Raw genomic sequence first — 22,330 nt, 5'->3', positions numbered from 1 at the left:
GATGTCCTTTTTTTCTCACAAACAGAGCTTTCTTTTGGTGGTATTTGATCACCTGTGCAGTTTTTATTTTTTGCGCTATAAACCAAAAAACAGCGACAATTTTGAAAAAAATAACAATATTTTTCACATTTCTTTATAAGAAATTAAAAAAAAAAAAAAAAGGTAAAAATCAATTTTTTTTAACATTTTAGGCCAATTTGTTTTCTGCTACAAATTTTTGGTAAAAAAAGAAAATCGCAATAAGCGTATTTTGATTGGTTTGCGCAAAAGTTATTGCGTTTACTAACTACGGGAAAGATTTGTCATTTTTATTGTTTCTTTTTTAAACTAGTAATGGCGGCGATCTGCGATTTTTTTTCGAGACTGCGACATTGCGGTGGATAGATCGGACCCCTGACTGACATTTTTTACACTTTTGGGAGTACAAGTGACATTACTACAGTAATCAGTGCTATAAATATGCACTGTTACTGTAAAAATTAAACTGGCAGGGAAGTGGTTAACTTTCCTGGTGATCAAGGGATTAAGTGTGTCCCTAGGGGCGTGATTCTAACTGTGGAGGGGCGTGGCTTGTGATGTAATCACAGAGACATGCGATCCTACATAGCAGGATCGCATAGCCTCTGTGATTACTTTAGTGAGAATGACAGACGACTCTGTTTACATCAGCCGTCTGTCCTTCTCTCACTGCAGCGGGAGATCGCGAGTGGCCGGCAGCTATCGGAGCCACCGGTCACACGCACTGACTCTCCAGCCGACGAACCGGGGAGCCATTGCCCCCTGGCTCCTCCCAGGCTGGCGCTCCCTGGCTCCTCCCAGGGAGCCCCAGACTGCCGCCGTACAACTGCGGCGGCCGGTCGGCAAGCGGTTAAACCTGTTCCCACCCCCTTTCTAACTGCTCTGTGAAAGGAAAATTGTCTATGCTTACCTATGTGGAGGGTGCTCCAGTTTAGATTAATAGTTAGACAACGGCTGGAGGGGCTCTCTAGTAATTAGGAGATATATCATCAAACAGGTCTCTCTCTACTAATGAACAGGAAGACATAACTAATGCCAGTGTTCTGTGCTGTGGTACAGTGAATGGGATAATTCAATTACAAAGGTTTAAAACTACACTAAAGAACCGTACAAAGCCGGTTTGTTAATATCAGACTAACATCAGACTGTTAGTACAGCGGCTCCTCCTGAGCTCTTGTTTTTTTTTCCATTCAGCCCGGTTGAATGAAAAAAAAAACAAAAACATTTTTTAGTAGGTACCATGCATAACCTCTGACGTTTTCTTAACCACTTCAGCTCCGGAAGGTTTAGCACCTTTGCTGATCAGGCCATTTTTTGCGATACGGCACTGCATTGCTTTAACTGACATTGCTTTAACTGACAATTGAGCGGTCGTGCGACACTGTACCCAAATAAAATTCGTCCATTTTTTCCCCACAAATAGAGCTTCTTTTTTTTCTTTTTCTGGTATTTGATCACCTCTGCGGTTTATATTGTATTTTTGCGCTATAAACAACAAAAGAGTGACAATTTTGGAAAAAAAAAACAAAAAAAATATTTGTTTTACTTTCTGCTATAAAACACACAAACAATAAAAAAAAAAATGGATTTTTGACTTACCGTAAAATCCTTTTCTCTTAAGTTCACTTACGAACACAGTCTCTGAACCATATCAGTAGGGTTATGCTGCCCCCTACAAGAGTAGGACACTAGAAAAAAGTTCTGGCTACGCCTATGGGCAGTCCCAGGGGGTACACCCTCTCTCTTCCTGCATAGGATGTCAGTTTTGTATCAAGTCAATGAACTTAAGAGAAAAGGATTTTACGGTAAATCAAGAATCCAGTTTTCTCTATCGTTCATTGACGGGCCCAGTCTCTGATCCATATCAGTAGGGACGTCCCAAAGCAGTGCCATAAAATGAGGGGTGGGAACAGCAGAAAAAAAAAAACAGGTCCCCAAGGCTAAACATAGCCAACCAGGCAACATAGGACTCATCAGAACCACAAGATGAGGCCCGACTGAAAAAAAAAAAAAAACAGTAAACACCCTCAAGAAAGGCTAAGAAGCCCACTAAACAGAAGCCTGCAAAACTTTGCGGGCCAAAAGAGGCATCTGCAGATGCTAGCATATCCACCTTAAAAAATTTGGTAAAGGTGTGAACAGACGACCAGGTAGCTTCCTTGCAAACCCGAAGCACAGACGCCTGATGGCGAAAAGTCCAGGAAGCATTAAGCGTCTGAGTAGAATGAGCCTTAACAGGGAAAAGAGAACCTGACCCTTAAGTGAATAAGCCTGCACCACTGTCTGTCTGATGCATCTGGAAATAGTCGCAGAAGATGCAGGCAGCCCTTTCTTTGGCCATCCGTGAGTACAGAGCGAATAAGACTTCTGAAAGGACTCCGTAGTCTCCAAGTACACCCTGATTGCTCGAACCACATCCAGAGTATGCAGAGCCAACTCCTTAGGATGTTTTGGCTTAGGACACAGAGTTAACACGATGTCCTCATTTAAGTGGAATGCGGCAAACCTGACCCGGTCGGCGTACTAAACTTGGCGAGGCCAGTCTGGAGCCACAAGAATGACCGGAATCTCCTCTGCCTCTATCCTGCTAAGAAGTCTTGGCAGCAACTTGAGAGGAGGAAGAACATACATCAGCTGATACTGACCCCATGGGGGCCACCAGCACTTCTGCGGCATCTGCTAGAGGGTACCAGGGAGCGGCCAAAAACCTCTGTACTTTTCTGTTGATCCCAGACGGCAACAGATCTACGTCAGGAGTGCTCCAAGGAAGGCACAACTGCTGCCACATCTCCAGATGGAGGGACCATTCCCCTGCATCCAAGGCCTGTTGAGGTAATCCGCCTGCCAATTTTCCACTCCTGGATAGTGAATAGCGGAGAGAGCTGGAACAAAACATTCCGCCCATCGAAGGATGCCACTTCCAAGGTCGCAAGGACACTTTTAGTGCCCCCTTGGTGATCGACATAAGGCACGGCCATGACATTGTCTGATTGAATGCGCACTGGACAACACTGCAGATGCTCGGTCCATTGGACTAGCCAAAGCATTTTTTTTATATGAAATTCTCAAAAAAAAATGTAAAAATCAAAATTTAACATTTTAGGCCAATTTGTTTTCTGCTACATATTTTTGGTAAAAAAAACGCAATAAGCGTATTTTGATTGGTTAGCGCAAAAGTTATTGCGTTTACTAACTACGGGAAAGATTTAGGTCATTTTTATTGTTTTTTTTTAACTAGTAATGGCGGCGATCTGCGATGTTTTTGTGGGACTGCGACATTGTGGCGGACAGATCGCACCCTTGACTGACATTTTTGGGAAATCAGTGACATTACTACAGTAATCAGTGCTATAAATATGCACGGTTACTGTAAAAATGACACTGGCAGGGAAGGGGTTAACTTTATTGGTGATCAAGGGGTTAAGTGTGTCCCTAGGGGCGTGATTCTAACTGTCAGGGGGCGTGGCTTGTTAGATCATCACAGAGACATCCGATCCTACATAGCAGGATCGCATAGCCTCAGTGATGATCTAAGGGAGAATGACAGACGGCTGTGTTTATATCAGTCGTCTGTCTTTCTCCCTCTCCTGCAGGAGATCGCGAGTGGCCGGTGGACATCGGAGCCGCCGGCCACACGCGCAGGGATGTCAGTGAACGAGCGTGGGCTGGAGCGTGGGCGAGTGACGTACCCATACGTCACTTTGCCCAGGAGAGGCTGACTGCCGCAGTATATAGTCGTGCGGCAGCCGGCAAGTGGTTAAAGGGAACAGTGGATAAAATATTTACAATCCGCAATTATGCCAGCAATTTTTATCTTCAAGGTTTGCTGTATGTGTAAATATTTTAAATTGGACTCAGCAGTCCTGCTGCAGGATTCTGTTTGAAACAGGAATCCAATCTTCACCCATCACGGTGAGCTTGGTCTTGGTGACCTTCACAGACTGGGTCCCCTTGTTTTAGAGGGGCCACGGCATTGGACCTGTAGAGCGCCCTGCATGGAGCGCCTTTGGAGTTTGGTATTCCAAGGGTCCAGATCTCAGGGTCTGGCATCTAAAAAGGACAGACTTACTGGCAAAACCTTGTATCTGCTTCCGAGGCTCAGGTACCATCTTTTTAGTCCATTGACAGTTTTAGATGGATCGGATAGCTAATCCCTTAGATTCAGTGATCTTTGATCGGGGTATGTAGCATATCATCTTTGAAGAGAAATGTGGAGAGACTGTCCACCGTGACCATCACCTTTAGACACTGGCGGAAAAACACAGGTCTTTTCCTGTAAAGGCACATTCTACCAGAGAAATAGGTGCCTCTTGGGCACATCACCATGAAGCATCTATTGCTCAAATTTGCAAGGCCGGGACTTGGAAGTCGGTGCATACGTTCACTCGTCTCTACCGAGTGGATGTTGTGACTCAGGAGGAATCTGCACGTTATAGAAGTGGTTAATGTGAGTAGGACTTCTGGGCAGGCTTTGTGGAGTTGGTAGTCCAGGGCTTTCAACAACAGGTGCTAAGCTTTTGGTTTGGAAACACTTGGGGAGAGTGAAAGAACCTGTTTGCTGATTCGTAGTAATAGCCTCAGAAATTGAGGTTTCTTCTTGTGGGGTAAAAAAACCTTTCAATCAGTGACTTTCTTGATGATTTGTTAAGGGATTCCCCAAATTGGTATTTACAATTGAAAGGCATGAGTACAAGAAAGTTGAGCAGACCATGATTTTAGCCACAAGATCCTGCACATATGCACAGAGAAGTGACATTGTAAGAGTTTGGAATCATTCTCTAGAGCAGGCATGGTTAAATGGCGGCCCGCCGTTCGAGTCCGCCCCCCACCACTCTCCCTCCCGGATCGCAGTGGTCAGCAAAGAAGAGTACTATGTGTGTGGGGGCTGAGGACTTTGATGTGTGTGGGGGCTGAGGACTTTGATGTGTGTGGGGGCTGAGGACTCATGTGTGTGGGGGCTGAGGACTCGTGTGTGGGGGCTGAGGACTCTCATCTGGGTGGGGGCTGAGGACTCTCATGTGCGTGGGGGCTGAGGACTCTCATGTGCGTGGGGGCTGAGGACTCTCATGTGCGTGGGGGCTGAGGACTCTGATGTGTGTGGGGGCTGAGGACTCTGATGTGTGGGGGCTGAGGACTCTGATGTGTGTGGGGGCTGAGGACTCTAATTTGGGGGGAATGGGGGTTAAGGCTGAGTACTGTAATGTCGGGGGGGAGGGAGATGAATACTGTAAAGAGGGGAACTGAAAACCGTATTGGTGGGCTGAGTACTGTAATAGGGGGCTGAGGATAGTAATGTAGGGGAGTTGGGTACTGTAATGGAGGAGGCTGAGGACAGGAATGTGGGGGCTGAGGACTGTAATGGGGGGCTGAGGACAATGTGAGGGATATGAGTAGGGAAGGGAACTGTGATGTGAAGGGAAGGGAACTGTGATGTGCAGTGGACACTGTGGAACTGATGTAAGGATGGGATTGTGATATGGGGCTCAGTTCAGATCTGTGAATGTGCATTTGCTTGCGCATGTCACAGGTAGGTCAGCCCATTCATTTTAATGGGCTGCACTACTCATGAGAAATGCAGGGAAACAAGTCCCTGGCCCTTTTTTTAAATTGCGCAGCACCAAGCTGTGCTCAAGTGTGGCGTGTTCCTCTGCAGGCCAGGAACATGTGCAATTTCAGCTGCAGAGATGGGAACGCCTAGGAGAGGGTGCTGTAAAGTAAAGGATCTGAATCAAATCACAAACTTGATTCGGACCTCCGCTGGAAGATTTTACTAAGCGGACCTCCATGAATTTTAATTCAGTACCCCTCCTCTAGAGCATCTACACAAAATAACGCTGATGGCATCAGCTATAAATTTTCCAAGACAGCAGGATCCCCCATAGGTAGGTTCATGGTTGCTATTAATGTCCTGTCCATTAAGAAACAGTCCAACAAATGGACATAACAGCGATAGTTGGCAGCAGGGCAAGATTTGCATGGGCAGAGGTGGTCTTTAACAGGGCTTTTAGACACTTATTAAAATAATTGTTAAAAGAGGGAATATGCTCAATAGGAATTGTAAGGTGTTAAATGAGAACTGAAAAGAATCCACAGGAACAGTACATCTCTTTTTAAAATCTTAATAAATCTGTGCATGTAGGGGAAAAGTATTTTTAGACATAGCCAGTCCCTTAGGCCACAGAATATGCAATAATCTTCCCTTTAACAACTGATAAGTGTGTTCTTGAGGGTGGAGCAGAACACAAAGGCACTGAGGAGATCATTGCATGTGTTAATATGACAAAACTTTATGCGTGTACCAGGCTTAACCCCAGAGCTGCCATCCAGAAGCTGAAATGTAAGCTCCATCCATCTCAGGTCAGGAAAGGGAAAGCCTTGCCATAGTTGGACAGGTGTCCTTCCCCATCTGTCACTCACAGGGAGATAACGGTTTTAATTGTACTGTTGGAACCCAACCATTTTGAGTTTTTTCCAACATTCCTGTTTGACAGGACTTCTATCAAACAGGGATCAAAATTTGACCGGTCCATGCTAAACTGGCCAAATTTCAATCTATTTATGCTTAAAAAGTTCTTTCAAGGTTGGAATTGGCTGGGGGTGACATCTCAAGCCTTAACGAGAAGGGCCTTTTATGTTCAAGCTTTTTTCTATTCACGTAATCTTGAGAGAGATTTTGCCACATACAAAACTATCAGATCACAGTTTTGAAGAACACTGCAAAACAATGCTAAAAAGTTTGAAAGTCATGCTACTGAGTAATAAACAGTGAAAAATCGTAGGTAACTTGAATTAAAATTTCAACACTTCAGCAAAACGCTACATGCAATGTGGAGCCATTGATGCTGCAATGTGTAGTTTCAGAGAATTATTTGAAAAAGCAGCACTGCCAGTTAAGCCAGCATTAAATTTTGAATAATACTGGACACTGACACACTGTTATTGAAATCAGTGAACTGTTGCATGCAAAAGAACTCTTTTGGCGCAGAGATCCTTTCATTATCCACTGATGATACGAGACATCTTCAATCAGAGGCTGTTTACCTTACAATTTGGATATCATTACAGCTACAAAAGGTCATTATACTATAGATAATGAGGTGTATGGTGGTATAAATAAGCCCAATTATTCAGGGTAAGCAGCACATTCCTGGAAACAGGCGGATTAGTTTAGAGTATAGACTGCATTGTACGTTCCCTGTAGTCACAAGGCCATATGCGTTGATCCATAACATACCGTATTTTACGGGTAAATGTTTTACCACACTGGAAGAACTTTCATGAGCCCAGCCTAATCCAGATTTATATTCAGCTGACATAAAATTAAAATACATTAGGACTCTAGGGTCCCTTCTGTTGTTAAATGGGTTACTGAGTTAAGTAGAATTAACTGGATGGAAGAAATGGTAATCCCAGATATTCGAGAAAAAGAATATTGAACATATTCTGTGGCTATAACCAACATGAATTATGAAAGGTATTTCTTTTAATTATCCAAGCTTCCTCTAGTGCAAAGACCAAATACCATATCACCAGTGAGGAACAGATCTGCATGTACTCTTACTGTATTTGTGCACAGCTCAAATTCAACTGATTAGTATAGCAGTCTAAGCAATGGACAACCTGAATTAGAGCCAGATGCTATTCCTGACCTGGCAATCGCACAAATTATATATCTCTCTCAGATTGATTGCCAGTTCAAAATACCCAGACCTGCATATGGGTTGACATCCCAGGGACTCCTCATCCCAGCCCCCCTTCTGCAGGTACTTTATGGTGTCATTGCTGTACTGGGTTCGGAGGCTAGTTCACCTTATTTTTCACTGCACTTAGGCTGAATTGATATAACCCTTATCTCCCTGTAAAGTGACACTGCCCCCCCCCCTCATCGAACCAGAAGCATGAGTATTTTTGATCCACTATTCAGGTTTAAATCTAACTGAACATAGTGTAATCGCCTGCTGCGCTCGTAGATTGAGTTTTTGTTCTGACTTACATAGTTCACATAGTTATGCTTACCAGGGTCCATCTCCATTTTTCCTCTAACATCCTAACCTGTTCGTTCTTTCCCAGTCTTTGTCCTCCTTTCCATCAGTGCCCCGAAACCATTAAACCATTTATAGAATTTTTAACCCGTAATATTATGGGCTTTAACTCAAAGCATACAACTGCATTCCATGTATGCTCCTTGAAAGCAAATGTGGGATGTCTCCAGATTATTTGAACCTAAATATTTCTATATACACTATATTACCAAAAGTAATGGTACGCCTGCCTTTACATGCACATGAACTTTAATGGCATCCAAGTCTTAGTTCGTAAGTTTCAATATTGAGTTAGCCCACCCTCTGCAGCTGTAACAGCTTCAACTCTTCTGGGAAGGCTGCCCGCAAGGGCTAGGAGTGTGTTTGGGAAAGTTTGACTATTCTTTCAGAAGCCCATTTGTTGGGTCAGGAACTAATGTTGGACGAGAAGGCCAGTCAAGTTCCTCTACCCCAAACTCACAAATCCATGTCATCCAAAGACAAATCCATGTCTTAATGGACCACGCAATATACTCCTAGAAAAAGTCAAGTGACGCGATGAAACGTGTCGGGCGAGGCCTGGTGACGTTAGCACACACACAGGAAGATCATAACCTGTTTGTTGGTTCCTGTTACATTATACGAGTGATCCTTAAGGGGGCTGTACACCCTGGATGTGCTATGCATGCTGTCTGAGAGCGCACCAGAGCCACTGCACTGTAAAAACTGGATTTTTGTAAGAACTTACTGTAATCTTTTATCAGAAGTCCATTGACAGACACAGCTCTCATACTTCTTATCCATTGGGTTATGCAGCCCCCTGCAGGAGTAGTTCTAGGCAGGAAAAAACTAATTAATTCTCCACGCCTATGGGGCTGGCCATATAGGCCTAACCCCACTCCATCTGCTCTAGCAAACCAGTTTCGTTGTAAGCATTGAAGAAGATACAAAAACCATTCCCATATCAGAGGGGCGGGTACTGCGTCTGTCAATGGACTTCAGAGAAAATGATTTTACGTAAGTTCTTACAAAAATCCAGTTTCTCGATTGTCCATTGACAGACGCAGCTCTCATATTTCTAATCCATTGGGACATACCAAAGCAGTGTAGGCATAAAGGGTGGGAAGAACGCAACCTGATAGTAACAAACTCCAAAGGCTAAACTTTGCCAACTGGGTAACATGAAGCTCAAACAAGAACAACAGGAGCTCACCGAGGAGAAAAAAACCCCTAAAGAGAAAAACTATTCTCTTATGAAACAGCAGCCTGCAAAACCTTGTGGCCAAAGGTAGCATCCAAAGATGCCAACAAATCAACCTTGTAGAATTTTGTAAAAGTGTGCACAGACAACCACGTCGCTGCTTTACAAACTTGCACTGAGGCCTGATGGCGAAAAGCCCTAGAGGCACTCGGCGCTCTACTACAATGAACCTTCACAGGTAAAGGAGGATCCTGACCCTTGAGTAAATAAGCCTGAATAACCGTCTGCCTGATCACATTTGGATATGGTCGCAGCAGACGCAGCCAAACCTTTTTAAGGGCCTTCAGTAAGCACAAAGAGAGAGTCCGATCTCCTAAACGACTCAGCTACCGTCAGATAAACCCTTATCGCCCTAACCACATCCAGAGAGTGCAAGGCAATTTCCTTGGGATGCTTAGACTTAGGACATAAGGAAGGCAACACAATGTCCCCATTGACATGAAAAATCCGACACCACCTTAGGGAGGAAAGACGGATTAGGTTGGAGTACCACTTCATCTCTGAAAAAAGCAAGAGGTTGTGTTCCAGAATTGGCCTAATCAATAGCCCAAATAGGGGAAGTAAGTAGAATAAGTCCCTAAACATATACAGTGGGTACGGAAAGTATTCAGACCCCCTTAAATTTTTCACTCTTTGTTATATTGCAGCCATTTGCTAAAATCATTTAAGTTCATTCTTCTTCCTCATGAATGTACACATAGCACCCCATACTGACAGAAAAACACAGAATTGTTGACATTGTTGCAGATTTATTAAAAAAGAAAAACTAAAATATCACATGGTCCTAAGTATTCAGACCCTTTGCTCAGTATTTAGTAGAAGCCCCCTTTTGATCTAATACAGCCAGGAGTCTTTTTGGGAAAGATGCAACAAGTCTGGATTTGGGGATCCTCTGCCATTCCTCCTTGCAGATCCTCTCCAGTTCTGTCAGGTTGGATGGTAAACGTTGGTGGGCAGCCATTTTTAGGTCTCTCCCGAGATGCTCAATTGGGTTTAAGTCAGGGCTCTGGCTGGGCCATTCAAGAACAGTCACGGAGTTGTTGTGAAGCCACTCCTTCGTTATTTTAGCTGTGTGCTTAGGGTCATTGTCTTGTTGGAAGGTAAACCTTCGGCCCAGTCTGAGGTCCAGAGCACTCTGGAGAAGGTTTTTGTCCAGGATATCCCTGTACTTGGCCGCATTCATCTTTCCCTCGATTGCAACCAGTCGTCCTGTCCCTGCAGCTGAAAAACACCCCCACAGCATGATGCTGCCACCACCATGCTTCACTGTTGGGACTGTATTGGACAGGTGATGAGCAGTGCCTGGTTTTCTCCACACATACTGCTTAGAATTAAGGCCAAAAAGTTCTATTTTGGTCTCATCAGACCAGAGAATCTTATTTCTCACCATCTTGGAGTCCTTCAGGTGTTTTTTAGCAAACTTCATGCGGGCTTTCATGTGTCTTACACTGAGGAGAGGCTTCCGTCGGGCCACTCTGCCATAAAGCCCCGACTGGTGGAGGGCTGCAGTGATGGTTGACTTTCTACAACTTTCTCCCATCTCCTGACTGCATCTCTGGAGCTCAGCCACAGTGATCTTTGGGTTCTTCTTTACCTCTCTCACCAAGGCTCTTCTCCCCCGATAGCTCAGTTTGGCCGGACGGCCAGCTCTAGGAAGGGTTCTGGTCGTCCCAAACGTCTTCCATTTGAGGATTATGGAGGCCACTGTGCTCTTAGGAACCTTAAGTGCAGCAGAAATCTTTTTGTAACCTTGGACAAATCTGTGCCTTGCCACAATTCTGTCTTTGAGCTCTTCAGGCAGTTCCTTTGACCTCATGATTCTCATTTGCTCTGACATGCATTGTGATCTGGAAGGTCTTATATAGACAGGTGTGTGGCTTTCCTAATCAAGTCCAATCAGTATAATCAAACACAGCTGGACTCAAATGAAGGTGTAGAACCATCTCAAGGTTGATCAGAAGAAATGGAAAGCACCTGAGTTAAATATATGAGTGTCACAGCAAAGGGTCTGAATACTTAGGACCATGTGATATTTCAGTTTTTCTTTTTTAATAAATCTGCAACAATGTCAACAATTCTGTGTTTTTCTGTCAGTATGGGGTGCTATGTGTACATTCATGAGGAAGAAGAATGAACTTAAATGATTTTAGCAAATGGCTGCAATATAACAAAGAGTGAAAAATTTAAGGGGGTCTGAATACTTTCCGTACCCACTGTATATCTCTAGGATAGAGTCATAGGTAGTGGCCGTTGGTCAATCAAATACAAGGAGAAAAAAAGATTTGAGTTAACAGGCCGTAGTCTGTTAATCTCAAACAAGGGAACCAACTAAGGGCACTCCAGACTGAAAATTGATATAAAACTATTGAATTTTTATTCGGCACGTATGCCTAAAAAAGCAAAAGTAATTATAGACAAATCAGGGTGGCATGGGAGACACTGGATAACAAAACAATATAAAACCATTAAAATACACACAAACACATGTGCTGTAAGGACTCAATTCACAATGACAGGACACTTGGGAATGAAAGCTGGTAGATGCAAAATTTGCTATAAATGATACAGAGATCAATAAGTACAGCTGGTAAAAGGACAACCCAATGTAACCGAAATATATTGTCACAGAACCAGACAGGCACCAACATATCATGTAGGTTGGTTGCCGTGTATGGTGATGTGGGAGGACCTCACATATGTAACCTAGGAGCTCATGATCCCACTACGTCGCTGGCGGATTCCAGGATGCAGGCACGATGGGGTGCAAAATAATATGACTCTAATGAAGTAAGATGCTGATATTTGGTGCTGGAACAGACGAAATCTGTGATGGATGGAGGTGAGGAGTGTACATGACACTGTTAGTCCATGGCATAGAAGCCCCTCAGTAGCAATCACAGAATACTATAGAGTACACAGTTCCTATTGAGGGCTTAAGAAGAGACACAATAGTAATGATGTGAATCAGAAAGATCGTTTTGGTAACCAGATCCAGTATTCGGCAAATTTCAATTAGTATATGTCCACCTACTAGCAGAGAAGCCGTACTGGTCCCAGTAGGGGGACCAAATCACCAGGGTGAAAGTGCACAGTCGGCAATTACCTGCAGCAGTGGTGGCTAGGTGAGTGGGGCGAATCCAGCCGCTGGGTCAGGCAAGAAGGCAGTATAGGTCTGTGGTGGAGTCCCGTTGCCCGGGTTGTCAGGTCCGAGGTGCCGTCAATCGGGCGTTTGACCCATACGTAGAGCTACACCGGCGGCTGGGGATGGACTTCCAGGTCGGAGGTGACCGGCTGGCGTCACATCCGGTTTGGCGATCTGCCGGGTGCATACAGGGGAACAGCCCAATAGTAGATAGACGGGGCACGATGTGCGATGTGGTAACGCTGGACTCTGACGCGTTTCACCGACTACAATGTCGGTTTCCTCAGAGCTAGTGTGGGACTAAATGGCGCCATGTTTTATACTATCAATAATTGGTCAGAATTGGTTCATTCAATACTGGTGTGTATATCAGGCAGATCTGATGAAGCTACAGGAACACCATTGCCCCACCAGATGTCGCTGTGCTAACACAACACCCAAGTGTATCTTTATGGCGACATCTATTCCCCCAGCGCTATGGCCGAATTTTCCCAAGGTTTACAAAGGTATACACAGGTGTTTACTGCACAAAGGTAGGCAGAAAAAGGATGTAAATCACCCTATAATACAGGTTAAAAGTGCTGCAACAGTGACAAAACGTGATAGATATATGCATAAAAAAGAGTATATATAAAAAAGTACATTGCTGTTTCCATTAAGGCTCTATATACCTTAGATTTGGGGTGGAACTGATTATTCCCTATAGATGTAGCCAAATCGGGGCAGTACATAGAACAGTAGAGTCCCTAATTTATGAAAGCCCTGAACCAGACATAGTATATAGAGGTAACTCAAGAGAACGGAGGTCAGAACTTAATAGGTCAAAGCAGAGAGAAACCAGAGGTATCCCATGTTTCCCGCAGGGGGAATAGAAATTTGTTGTTTATATACTGAAATCTCACAGGGATGTTATAGGGGTATATATTGCCAGAGGGGGTCAATAAAGGTGGCTCGTGGGGAGAAAATACGGTGTAAATTCGGGGTGCCATAAAGACAACAGCCATATAGGGAAATCCCCCTAAATATGGGATGTTATCAATTATGTCCCCGTATCCCTTCATTCTCAGTAAAGCATACATGACGCCAACACAGAGAATTACGAGGCCAAAAAGGGTTGTAAACTAAACTCGACGTTTAATCCTTGGGGTACCAGGGATCCCATTTTGTAGATCCACATTTTTTCTTTTTGTAGAAGGACATTATCAAAGTCCCCTCGTCTTGCTGGCAAGTTTAAGGCATAAATGCCTCTAACCCTTAGGCCCTCGGGGTTGGCATCAGTGATTTGGCTTTGGCCATTATCAAGGGCCAAGTGCCCTTGATGATTGATGTAAGCCACGGCCGTGGCATTGTCCAACTGTATCCAAACCGGAGACCCGCGTAGCTGACTCGTCCAGTGGAACAGGCAAAGCTGCAGAGCTCCAGAATATTGATCGGCAAGGAAGACTCTTCTGTCGACCAAATCCCCTAGGCACAGAGTTTTCCCAGCACTCCAACCCAGGCTGGCGTCAGTGGTGACCACCGTCCAGAACAGCGGCAGGAAGGACTTGCCCTGACACAAAGCTGGCAACAGGATAGAGCCGACCTCATGAGATAGCTCAAAGGAATCATCTGGTCCAACGACCGAGGGTTCCTGTTCCCTTTTGCAAGAATCTCTTTTTGCAGAGGCCTCGAGTGAGACTGAGCAAATGGGACCGCCTCAAAGGTCGATACCATGAGACCCAGGGCATTCATGCAAGTCCGTTTGGAAGACCGATCGGTTTCTATCAGCAACCTCATCGCCCGAAGAGTAAATTTTTTTAAATTGATCGTCCACCCGAATTCCTGAAGGGTCTGAACTGTAATTGAGATACTGCCCAACAGATCCGAATGAGAATTTGCTCATAACAGGAGATCATCCAGATATCCCAAAATCGCAATTCCTCTGTGGCGTAACTAGGCCAGCACCTTGGTAAAAACTCTGGGAGCGGAGCCGAGACCAAAGGGTAACGCCACAAATTGAAAGTGCTCCTCTGCCATCGCAAAGTGGAGGAATCGCAGATGTCCCTCAAAGAAGGGGACGTGCAAATACGCAACTTTAATATTGATGGAGGCCCGAAAATCCCAGATTCAAGGATGCCACCACCAACTGAATGGACTCCATTCGAACCTTGCCCTCCTTTCTGGGCACCGTGAACAGGTTTGAATAAAACGACATTGATTAGCTCATTGTTCGGAAAGCAAATTTATACTTACAGGTACCTCATCCCTAGTAGAATAGCAGAGACTTGGGGGTGTGGGGCATGAGTTGGGACTTTACAGGGTACCGTTATAGAACCAATAAATATGGTAAATTGAATATATTAAAATATATTTTATTAAGTACACATAATTCCCCACAGAAGAGGGGGGAAGGAGAACAATACAAAGACAGAAATATAAATCATATACACATATATATCAACATCAAGACATATACACTTGTTTAAAAGTATCAAAACAGAATCACATCCTCGTTAAGTAGGTGGAGTCATCAGAGATTACAGATGGGCCAGGGTGAGCCGGTACCAATATGTATTTCTCTAATTGATCCACTACCCGACATGTTTTGCGGTGTGTACCGCTTCTTCAGGGGCGCAGGGGTATAGAGCTTGTAAAAGAGGAAAGCTGCAAAGTAGTTGAAAGATACATAATTAATTACCATACATATATCAATATTGCGTATATTTAAGTTCCATAAAACAACTATATCTGATGTATGTGTACGTCGGGTATGGAACAATTGGGAAAGTCCCCTCCATGTCACGGCATACACATATCACATACCTAGTAACATTGTCCGCAATGCATTGCATGTACACAACAAATTGTAACCTACACTGACACAGAGGCCAAGGTAGACGTGGACACTTGCACCTGGGCGGCTGATGGTATCAGATCAAGGATAGGCCATGCTGGAGGCCAACTAAGTCCCCCCGGCGGACCTGGACGACCAAAAGGCAAATTATAGCTGGAACAAGGTATCTGGCCTGAATGGTAATCAGAAAACGGAATTTTTGTAAAATCTTACCTGTAAAATTACTTTCTCTGAGTCCTCCGACAGTCGCCGCCTCTTCATATTCGTCACAATGGGTATTAGACTTTGCTCCGAAGGAGTAGCTAGGCAACAGAATATGTTAACATCAAAGCTTTTAACACATCCCACCCTCAAGGGGTGGTCCCCTCAGTCAATACCCTCCTACTTCCTGCAACCATATCTCAGTTTCAGTGGAATAGCAGTAGAGTATACAACCAAACCCCAAAAGAGGGGCGGGGGCGGCGACTGTCGGAGGACTCAGAGAAAGGAATTTTACAGGTAAGATTTTACAAAAATTCCGTTTTCTCTTACGTCCTCCGACAGTCGCCGCCTCTTCATATTCGTCACAATGGGGACGTCCCAAAGCAGTGCAAACATGAGGGGTGGGAAACGCATCCGCGCCGAAAAGGCAACGCAGTCTCCGCATCAAGGAAAGGAACCTCACCAAAGGAAGGAAACCAGCTGGGCAACAGGAAAAAAACTTGCTCAACAGGAGCAACAACCCAGGAAAAAACAAAGAACCAGGGGATAAAAACTTATCCCAACAGCCAGAGGTCCCAACAAGGGACCCTAGGGAACTGCCGCACTAAGAACCTTGCGGCCAAAGGAAGCATCCGCCGATGCCTGAACATCCACCTTGTAGAATTTTGTGAAAGTGTGCACGGTCGACCAGGTCGCCGCCTTACACACCTGGGCTACAGAAGCCCCATGACGACAGGCCCAAGACGTACTCAGAGATCTAGTAGAGTGCGCCTTCACAGGCACCGGGGGAACCTTCCCCTGCAAAGCATAGGCCTGTTCAATGGTCTGCCTGATCCATTTGGCGATGGTAGAGGCCGACGCCGCCATGCCCTTCCGAAGGACACTCTGGAAGAACAAACAAGGAATCCGTCTTTCGAAAAGACTCAGTCGATTTAAGGTAAACCCTTATCGCCCGAACAACATCCAAAGAATGTAGTCTCACCTCTTTCGGATGTTTAGGCTTCGCGCACAGCGAAGGCAAGACAATATCCTCATTGAGATGGAATTCCGAAACTCGCTTCGGAAGAAAAGAAGGATTAGGTCGCAAGACCACCTTATCCAAGTGAATAACCAGATACGGAGACTTGCAGGACAAAGCCGCCAGCTCCGACACTCTGCGAGCCGAAGTGATCGCAACCAAAAAGGCGACCTTTTTGGACAACATAGACAACGAGATCTCCCTGATCTGTTCAAAAGGAGCACGTTGTAACACAGATAGAACGAGATTCAAGTCCCAAGGGGGCAGAGGATCCCTCCTAGGAGGAACCAGATGCCGCACTCCCTGAACAAAAGTGCCAACCAAGGAGTTGGAAGCCACGGGACGTTGAAAAAGAACGGCCAGCGCAGACACCTGACCCTTTATCGTAGCCAGCGCCAAATGCTGATCGACACCTGTTTGAAGGAAGGACAACACTCGGGAACCAGAGTACGTGCGGGGTGAAAACCCCCTGGACTCACACCAGGCAAAATAGGCCTTCCAAGTACGGTAGTAAACCTTCCCAGAGGAAGACTTCCTCGCGTTGATCAAGGTATGAACGACCTCAGGGGAGAGACCCCTCTCCTTCAGGACCTCGGTCTCAACAGCCAGGCCGTCAAAGCCAGCGACTGTAAAGCAGGATGGTATATCGGCCCTTGAGACAGGAGATCGTCTCGAAGAGGCAGACGCCACGGGGCGTCGACCGCCAGATTCACGAGGTCTGCGTACCAGGACAGGCGTGACCAATCCGGCGCCACAAGAATCACCGTGCAGCGTTCCGAGTGTAACCTGCGAAGGAACCTGGACAGCAACTGAATCGGTGGAAACGCATACATCAGCTTGTACTGATGCCACGGGGCCACTAACGCGTCCGACGCGTCTGCCCGAGGGTCGCGCGTCCTTGCCACGAACCTGCTCACCATGTTGTTGAGACGAGACGCGAACAGGTCCACATCTGGAAGACCCCACTTCGCGCACAACATCTGGAAGACAGCCGGGTGGAGAGACCATTCCCCCTGATCCAGGGTCTGGCGACTCAGATAGTCCGCCTGCCAGTTCTCCACCCCGGAATGTGAACCGCCGTTATCGCCGGGACATGAGTCTCGGCCCAGGACAGAATGTCGGCCACTTCTTGAGCCGCTCGGGCACTCCTGGTGCCCCCTTGGTGGTTGATGTAGGCCACCGCCGTGGCATTGTCCGTCTGCACCCGAACTGGGCAGCCCTGCAGCCGGTCCGTCCAACGATGAAGACAGAGATTTATCGCACGCAATTCCAGAATGTTGATCGGAAGGGAGGACTCCCCCTCCGACCAAGTTCCCTGGGTGGACAGAACGCCCAGAACACCACCCCAGCCCGACAGGCTGGCATCCGTGGTGATCACCGTCCACGAGATAGGACGAAAAGACTTGCCCCCCGACACCATCGGGGACTGGAGCCACCACAGAAGGTCCCTTCTGGTGCGATGGCCCAACAAGATTTGAAGATCCAGAGATTGAGGTCGCCCGTCCCACCTGGACAGGATCTCCGCTTGGAGACCCCGCGTGTGAAACTGGGCGAAGGGAATCGACTCGAAGGCCGAGACCATCAATCCCAGACATCTCATGCACGTCCGCAGAGACGAGTGCGGAAAGTCCCTGAGGGACCTGACTTCCTCCTGAAGAGTTCTGAGTTTGTCTTCCGGCAGGAAGACCTTCGCCTGAACCGAGTCCAGGATCATTCCCAGGTAGGGAAGACGAACCAACGGACTCAGTGTCGACTTTGGAAAATTTATCGTCCAAACTCCTGCAGAGTTTGCATCGTGACAGACAGGTCCTTCTCCAGACCCTGGCTGGTCGCAGACCGAACCAGAATGTCGTCCAGATACCCCAGGACAGAGATGCCCTGGGCTCTCAATAATGCCAGAACCGGTGCAAGCACCTTGGTGAAAACCCGTGGAGCCGAGGCGAGACCAAAAGGTAACGCCACGAACTGGTAGTGATCCTCCGCAATGGCGAATCGAAGGTACCTCTGGTGACCCTCGAAAATGGGGATGTGAAGATACGCATCCTTCAAATCGATGGAGGCCATGAATTCCCCTGGAACCAGGGCAGCCACCACCGACCGCAGGGATTCCATGCGGAACTTGCGAACCCGCACAGAGCGGTTTAGAGCCTTCAAATCCAGAATTGGACGAACCTTCCTGGGCACGGTGAACAGATTGGAATAAAACCCCCGAAATCTGTCCCGATGAGGCACCGGAACCACCACTCCCTGAGCCCTCAGGTCTCGCACCGCCAGGTGCAGGTCCCGTAAACGCTCTGGAGACCGTTGAAGATTTGAGGGAAAAAATCTGCTCTCCGGCCGAGAGAGAAACTCGATCTTGTAACCAGATCGAACGATCTCCTGAACCCACCTGTCCCGCACGCGGGCCAACCAGGGTTGAAGAAAACCGAGCAAGCGTCCCCCCACCCCAAAACTGGGTGAGGGCGCCCCTTCAGGCCGCACTGTTATGGGCAGCGGGTCCGGACTGACCGGACTTCTGTTTACCAGACCAGGGCTTCTTTTGAGAGCCTTGTCCCTTGAACGGTTTGCCCTTGTAGTGCGACCGAAAGGCACGAAAGGACCCCTGAGGGGGCAGAAAATTAGCATGCTTCTTCCCAGAAGCCCCCTTAGCCTTGGGGAAATGGGGCAAGAGAGTGCTCTTACCTCCGGTGATCCCCTTAATCAACACATCCAAGGACTCCCAAAAAAGGCGAGACCCATCATAAGGCAGATTGGCTAAGGTCTTACGTGAAGATTGGTCCACCGACCAACACTTCAACCAAACCAGGCGGCGAGACAACACCGCCACGCTGTGTACACGTGCAGCCAACGGGACTAAGTCCAAGTCCGCATCACACAGATACATGACACCCTGGTGGATTTGATCCACCATATCCAGGGTCGCCGGCGAGGCCGAATCGGCCACTAGGACGCGCCTAAGCATCTGCGTCCAACTTGCGACAGCCTGGGCCGCCATGAGAGAGGCAAACAGAGCTTTAAGCATAGAACCCGTAACAGAATAAGTATGACGGGCAAGAGACTCCATTCTTCTATCCGTGGCATCACGGAACACCGGGGAATCCTCTGCAGGAATCGCAGTGGATTTGTTCAAAACCGCAATTGCGTGATCCACCGGGGGTGGTACACACCACCGTTCATCAGTGGAAGGCAAAAAAGGATAACGCAGCTTGAACCTACTTGGCACAGCAAAAGGTTTGCGTAAATTGCGCCATTGTTCCTTAACAGCGCGCTGAAAATCATCATTGCAGGGAAAAACCTGCGGCGTCCTGCGTTTTCTCTGCGTCCCATAAGCCGCCAAGGCAGCGGGGGGACACACTTCATCCTGCAAACGCAGCGTTTGTTTTATGGAAGCAATCAATTCATCCATGATTGCAAGCTCTTCAGGCGAGCCAGGGGGAGAATTATCAACCCCCTCAACCTCAGCCTCCACCTCGGACCCCACTAGATCCAGGGAGGAGCGGGACCCCGATAAGGAGACCCCCGCCATAACAGCCCCATCACCTTCACCCTCAGAATCAGAGGAAATAGAAACTCTGGGTCTTTTAGTAGATTGAGCAGCCACCAGCATCTGCACCTGAGCAGCAAGGCCGGCCACAATAGTGACCAAATCCCCCCCTGGGGGGGAAACAGCGGTCCCCTGGCTTTCCACCAAGGTGGCAGGAAATTTGCCCTCCTGAGAATCCATTGCCCCAATATGATATGCCGGAGAATAAAGGGTTAACTGCCCCTTTAACAAGCGCGGCGAGCGCAGCCCACCGCACCACACACAAGCACAATGAGACCCCCACAGGGACAATAAACTGACACAGGCAATGGACATAGCAAGAACAGAAGGATAAAACCTGAGGAGACCCTCGCCGCTGCTGCCTCGATCGGTGTACCCAGGGGAAGAGGAAGTGATGAGACCAGGGCGCTCTATTAAAGCCTATGGGAGGCTACAAGAAAATGGCCGCCATGCATGTAGAACATGCGGCCGGAGCGAGTGCAGGCAAAATGGCGCCGTTTGGCGCCGAAACCGCCGCTCCTACAGTACAGTAATGCACATAACACCATCCATATAAAAAAACATGGCAGATCGCCGCAGCGATCGCTGTATTGTGCCCAAACATGCCACAAAACATGCTCCACAGCACACAGCTTCTCACACTGAACAAGGCTGACACAGACAGTGTCACACAGCTCCCCCCCCCCCCCTTGCAGCCCGCAGCATGCAGCAGAGTGATAGGGAGACAAACAGTGTGAACAGAGGCAGGTTACACAGTCCCAGACTGACACCCCCCCAGACAGACAGGTCCCCACATAGATACACTTACCTCTCAATGGTGTGGGGGACCCGCACAGGCGAACAAGCCGCTGCACATGAGGCAGGGAGAGTCGCATACAAGACGCACAAAATGGGGGTTAAGAAACCGCACAGCGTCCAGTGAGGTAGCCACCTCACCAATCATCCCTGCACCGAACAGGGATGGGTCGTTCACTGTGCCAGGAGCGTTACCTGGCTGAACGCTCGATGGCAGGCTGGGAAGCCACTGACCCACGACCTGCGACCAGGGGGATCAGCCCGAGACCCAGCCCGCATGATCCTCTTCGTCAGAAGAACTAACTAATGCTGACAAAAAGAACAGCTAGGTAAAGAGAGAGAAAAAACTCAAACAAAAAATCAAAAAAGAAGAAAGAGGCTGGGGCACAAAGCCCCAGCACAGAGAGAACCAGCTACTCCTGACAAGCTAGACATTGAAACTGAGATATGGTTGCAGGAAGTAGGAGGGTATTGACTGAGGGGACCACCCCTTGAGGGTGGGATGTGTTAAAAGCTTTGATGTTAACATATTCTGTTGCCTAGCTACTCCTTCGGAGCAAAGTCTAATACCCATTGTGACGAATATGAAGAGGCGGCGACTGTCGGAGGACGTAAGAGAAAAAATGAATATGTAAGGGGTATAAAGTGTAAAGGGCAAACATGCCTTAATAATGACGTATGTCCATCAAAAATTACATATATATATATGCAGGGGAGAAATACCATCAATGTAAAAACGTATGTAGGGATGCTGATATCAAGAGGATAGAAAAAATTGTACCAACCTACCAATGTTAGTGGCCAGAAACTGCGTGATGGTCAGATGGTGGGGTGGACAGGCAAGGCACAGGTGTAAAACAAACACAAAGAACATATATGGATGTGAGTTGAGGACCCAACAGCTCACCAATCCCTATAGATGTGTAAAGAAATAGTGTGTCAATAAAAAGATTCCACTTGCAAGTATATATATATAGCCTCCGCTATATATAGGACCTCAAAACCCCCTTGACAACACCAAATGCCTTGGTCGTTATTACAATAGGCTCAAGAGCAGAGGGAGAGTCCACTGAAATGTAAAGGCTATGACCCATAAGTATATAGCATATAGTAGAGAAAGATTAAGAAAGCCTGTAGTCTTTACCTCAAGTGACTGCCGTGTCTCGCTTCCACCATCTGCACATCAATAGCGTCCAGCATGTGCCTAAATAGGTCGTCAACTCCGGCGTCATCAGCACGTGTCGCGCCCGGCGATGACATCATGGAGTCCGATGTACAACTGCGCATGCGCGCCGGTACACACCGCGAAACATGTCGGGTAGTGGATCAATTAGAGAAATACATATTGGTACCGGCTCACCCTGGCCCAGCTGTAATCTCTGATGACTCCACCTACTTAACGAGGATGTGATTCTGTTTTGATACTTTTAAACAAGTGTATATGTCTTGATGTTGATATATATGTGTATATGATTTATATTTCTGTCTTTGTATTGT

The 22,330-nt window shown here is 46.9% G+C and overlaps 1 protein-coding gene across 1 annotated transcript in view; it reads right to left on the bottom strand.

The window, feature by feature from the left end:
• PIWIL2 (piwi like RNA-mediated gene silencing 2) overlaps positions 1-22,330 on the bottom strand; it is a 727,256-nt gene that overhangs the window by 147,273 nt on the left and 557,653 nt on the right. The window lies entirely within an intron of this gene.

This window comes from Pelophylax lessonae (genome assembly GCF_965119305.1).
Source record: "Pelophylax lessonae genome assembly, chromosome: 4".
Classification (NCBI taxonomy): domain Eukaryota; kingdom Metazoa; phylum Chordata; class Amphibia; order Anura; family Ranidae; genus Pelophylax; species Pelophylax lessonae.
The sequence above is the reverse complement of the archived record's forward strand: the minus strand, read 5'-3'. Positions and strand labels throughout refer to the sequence as shown.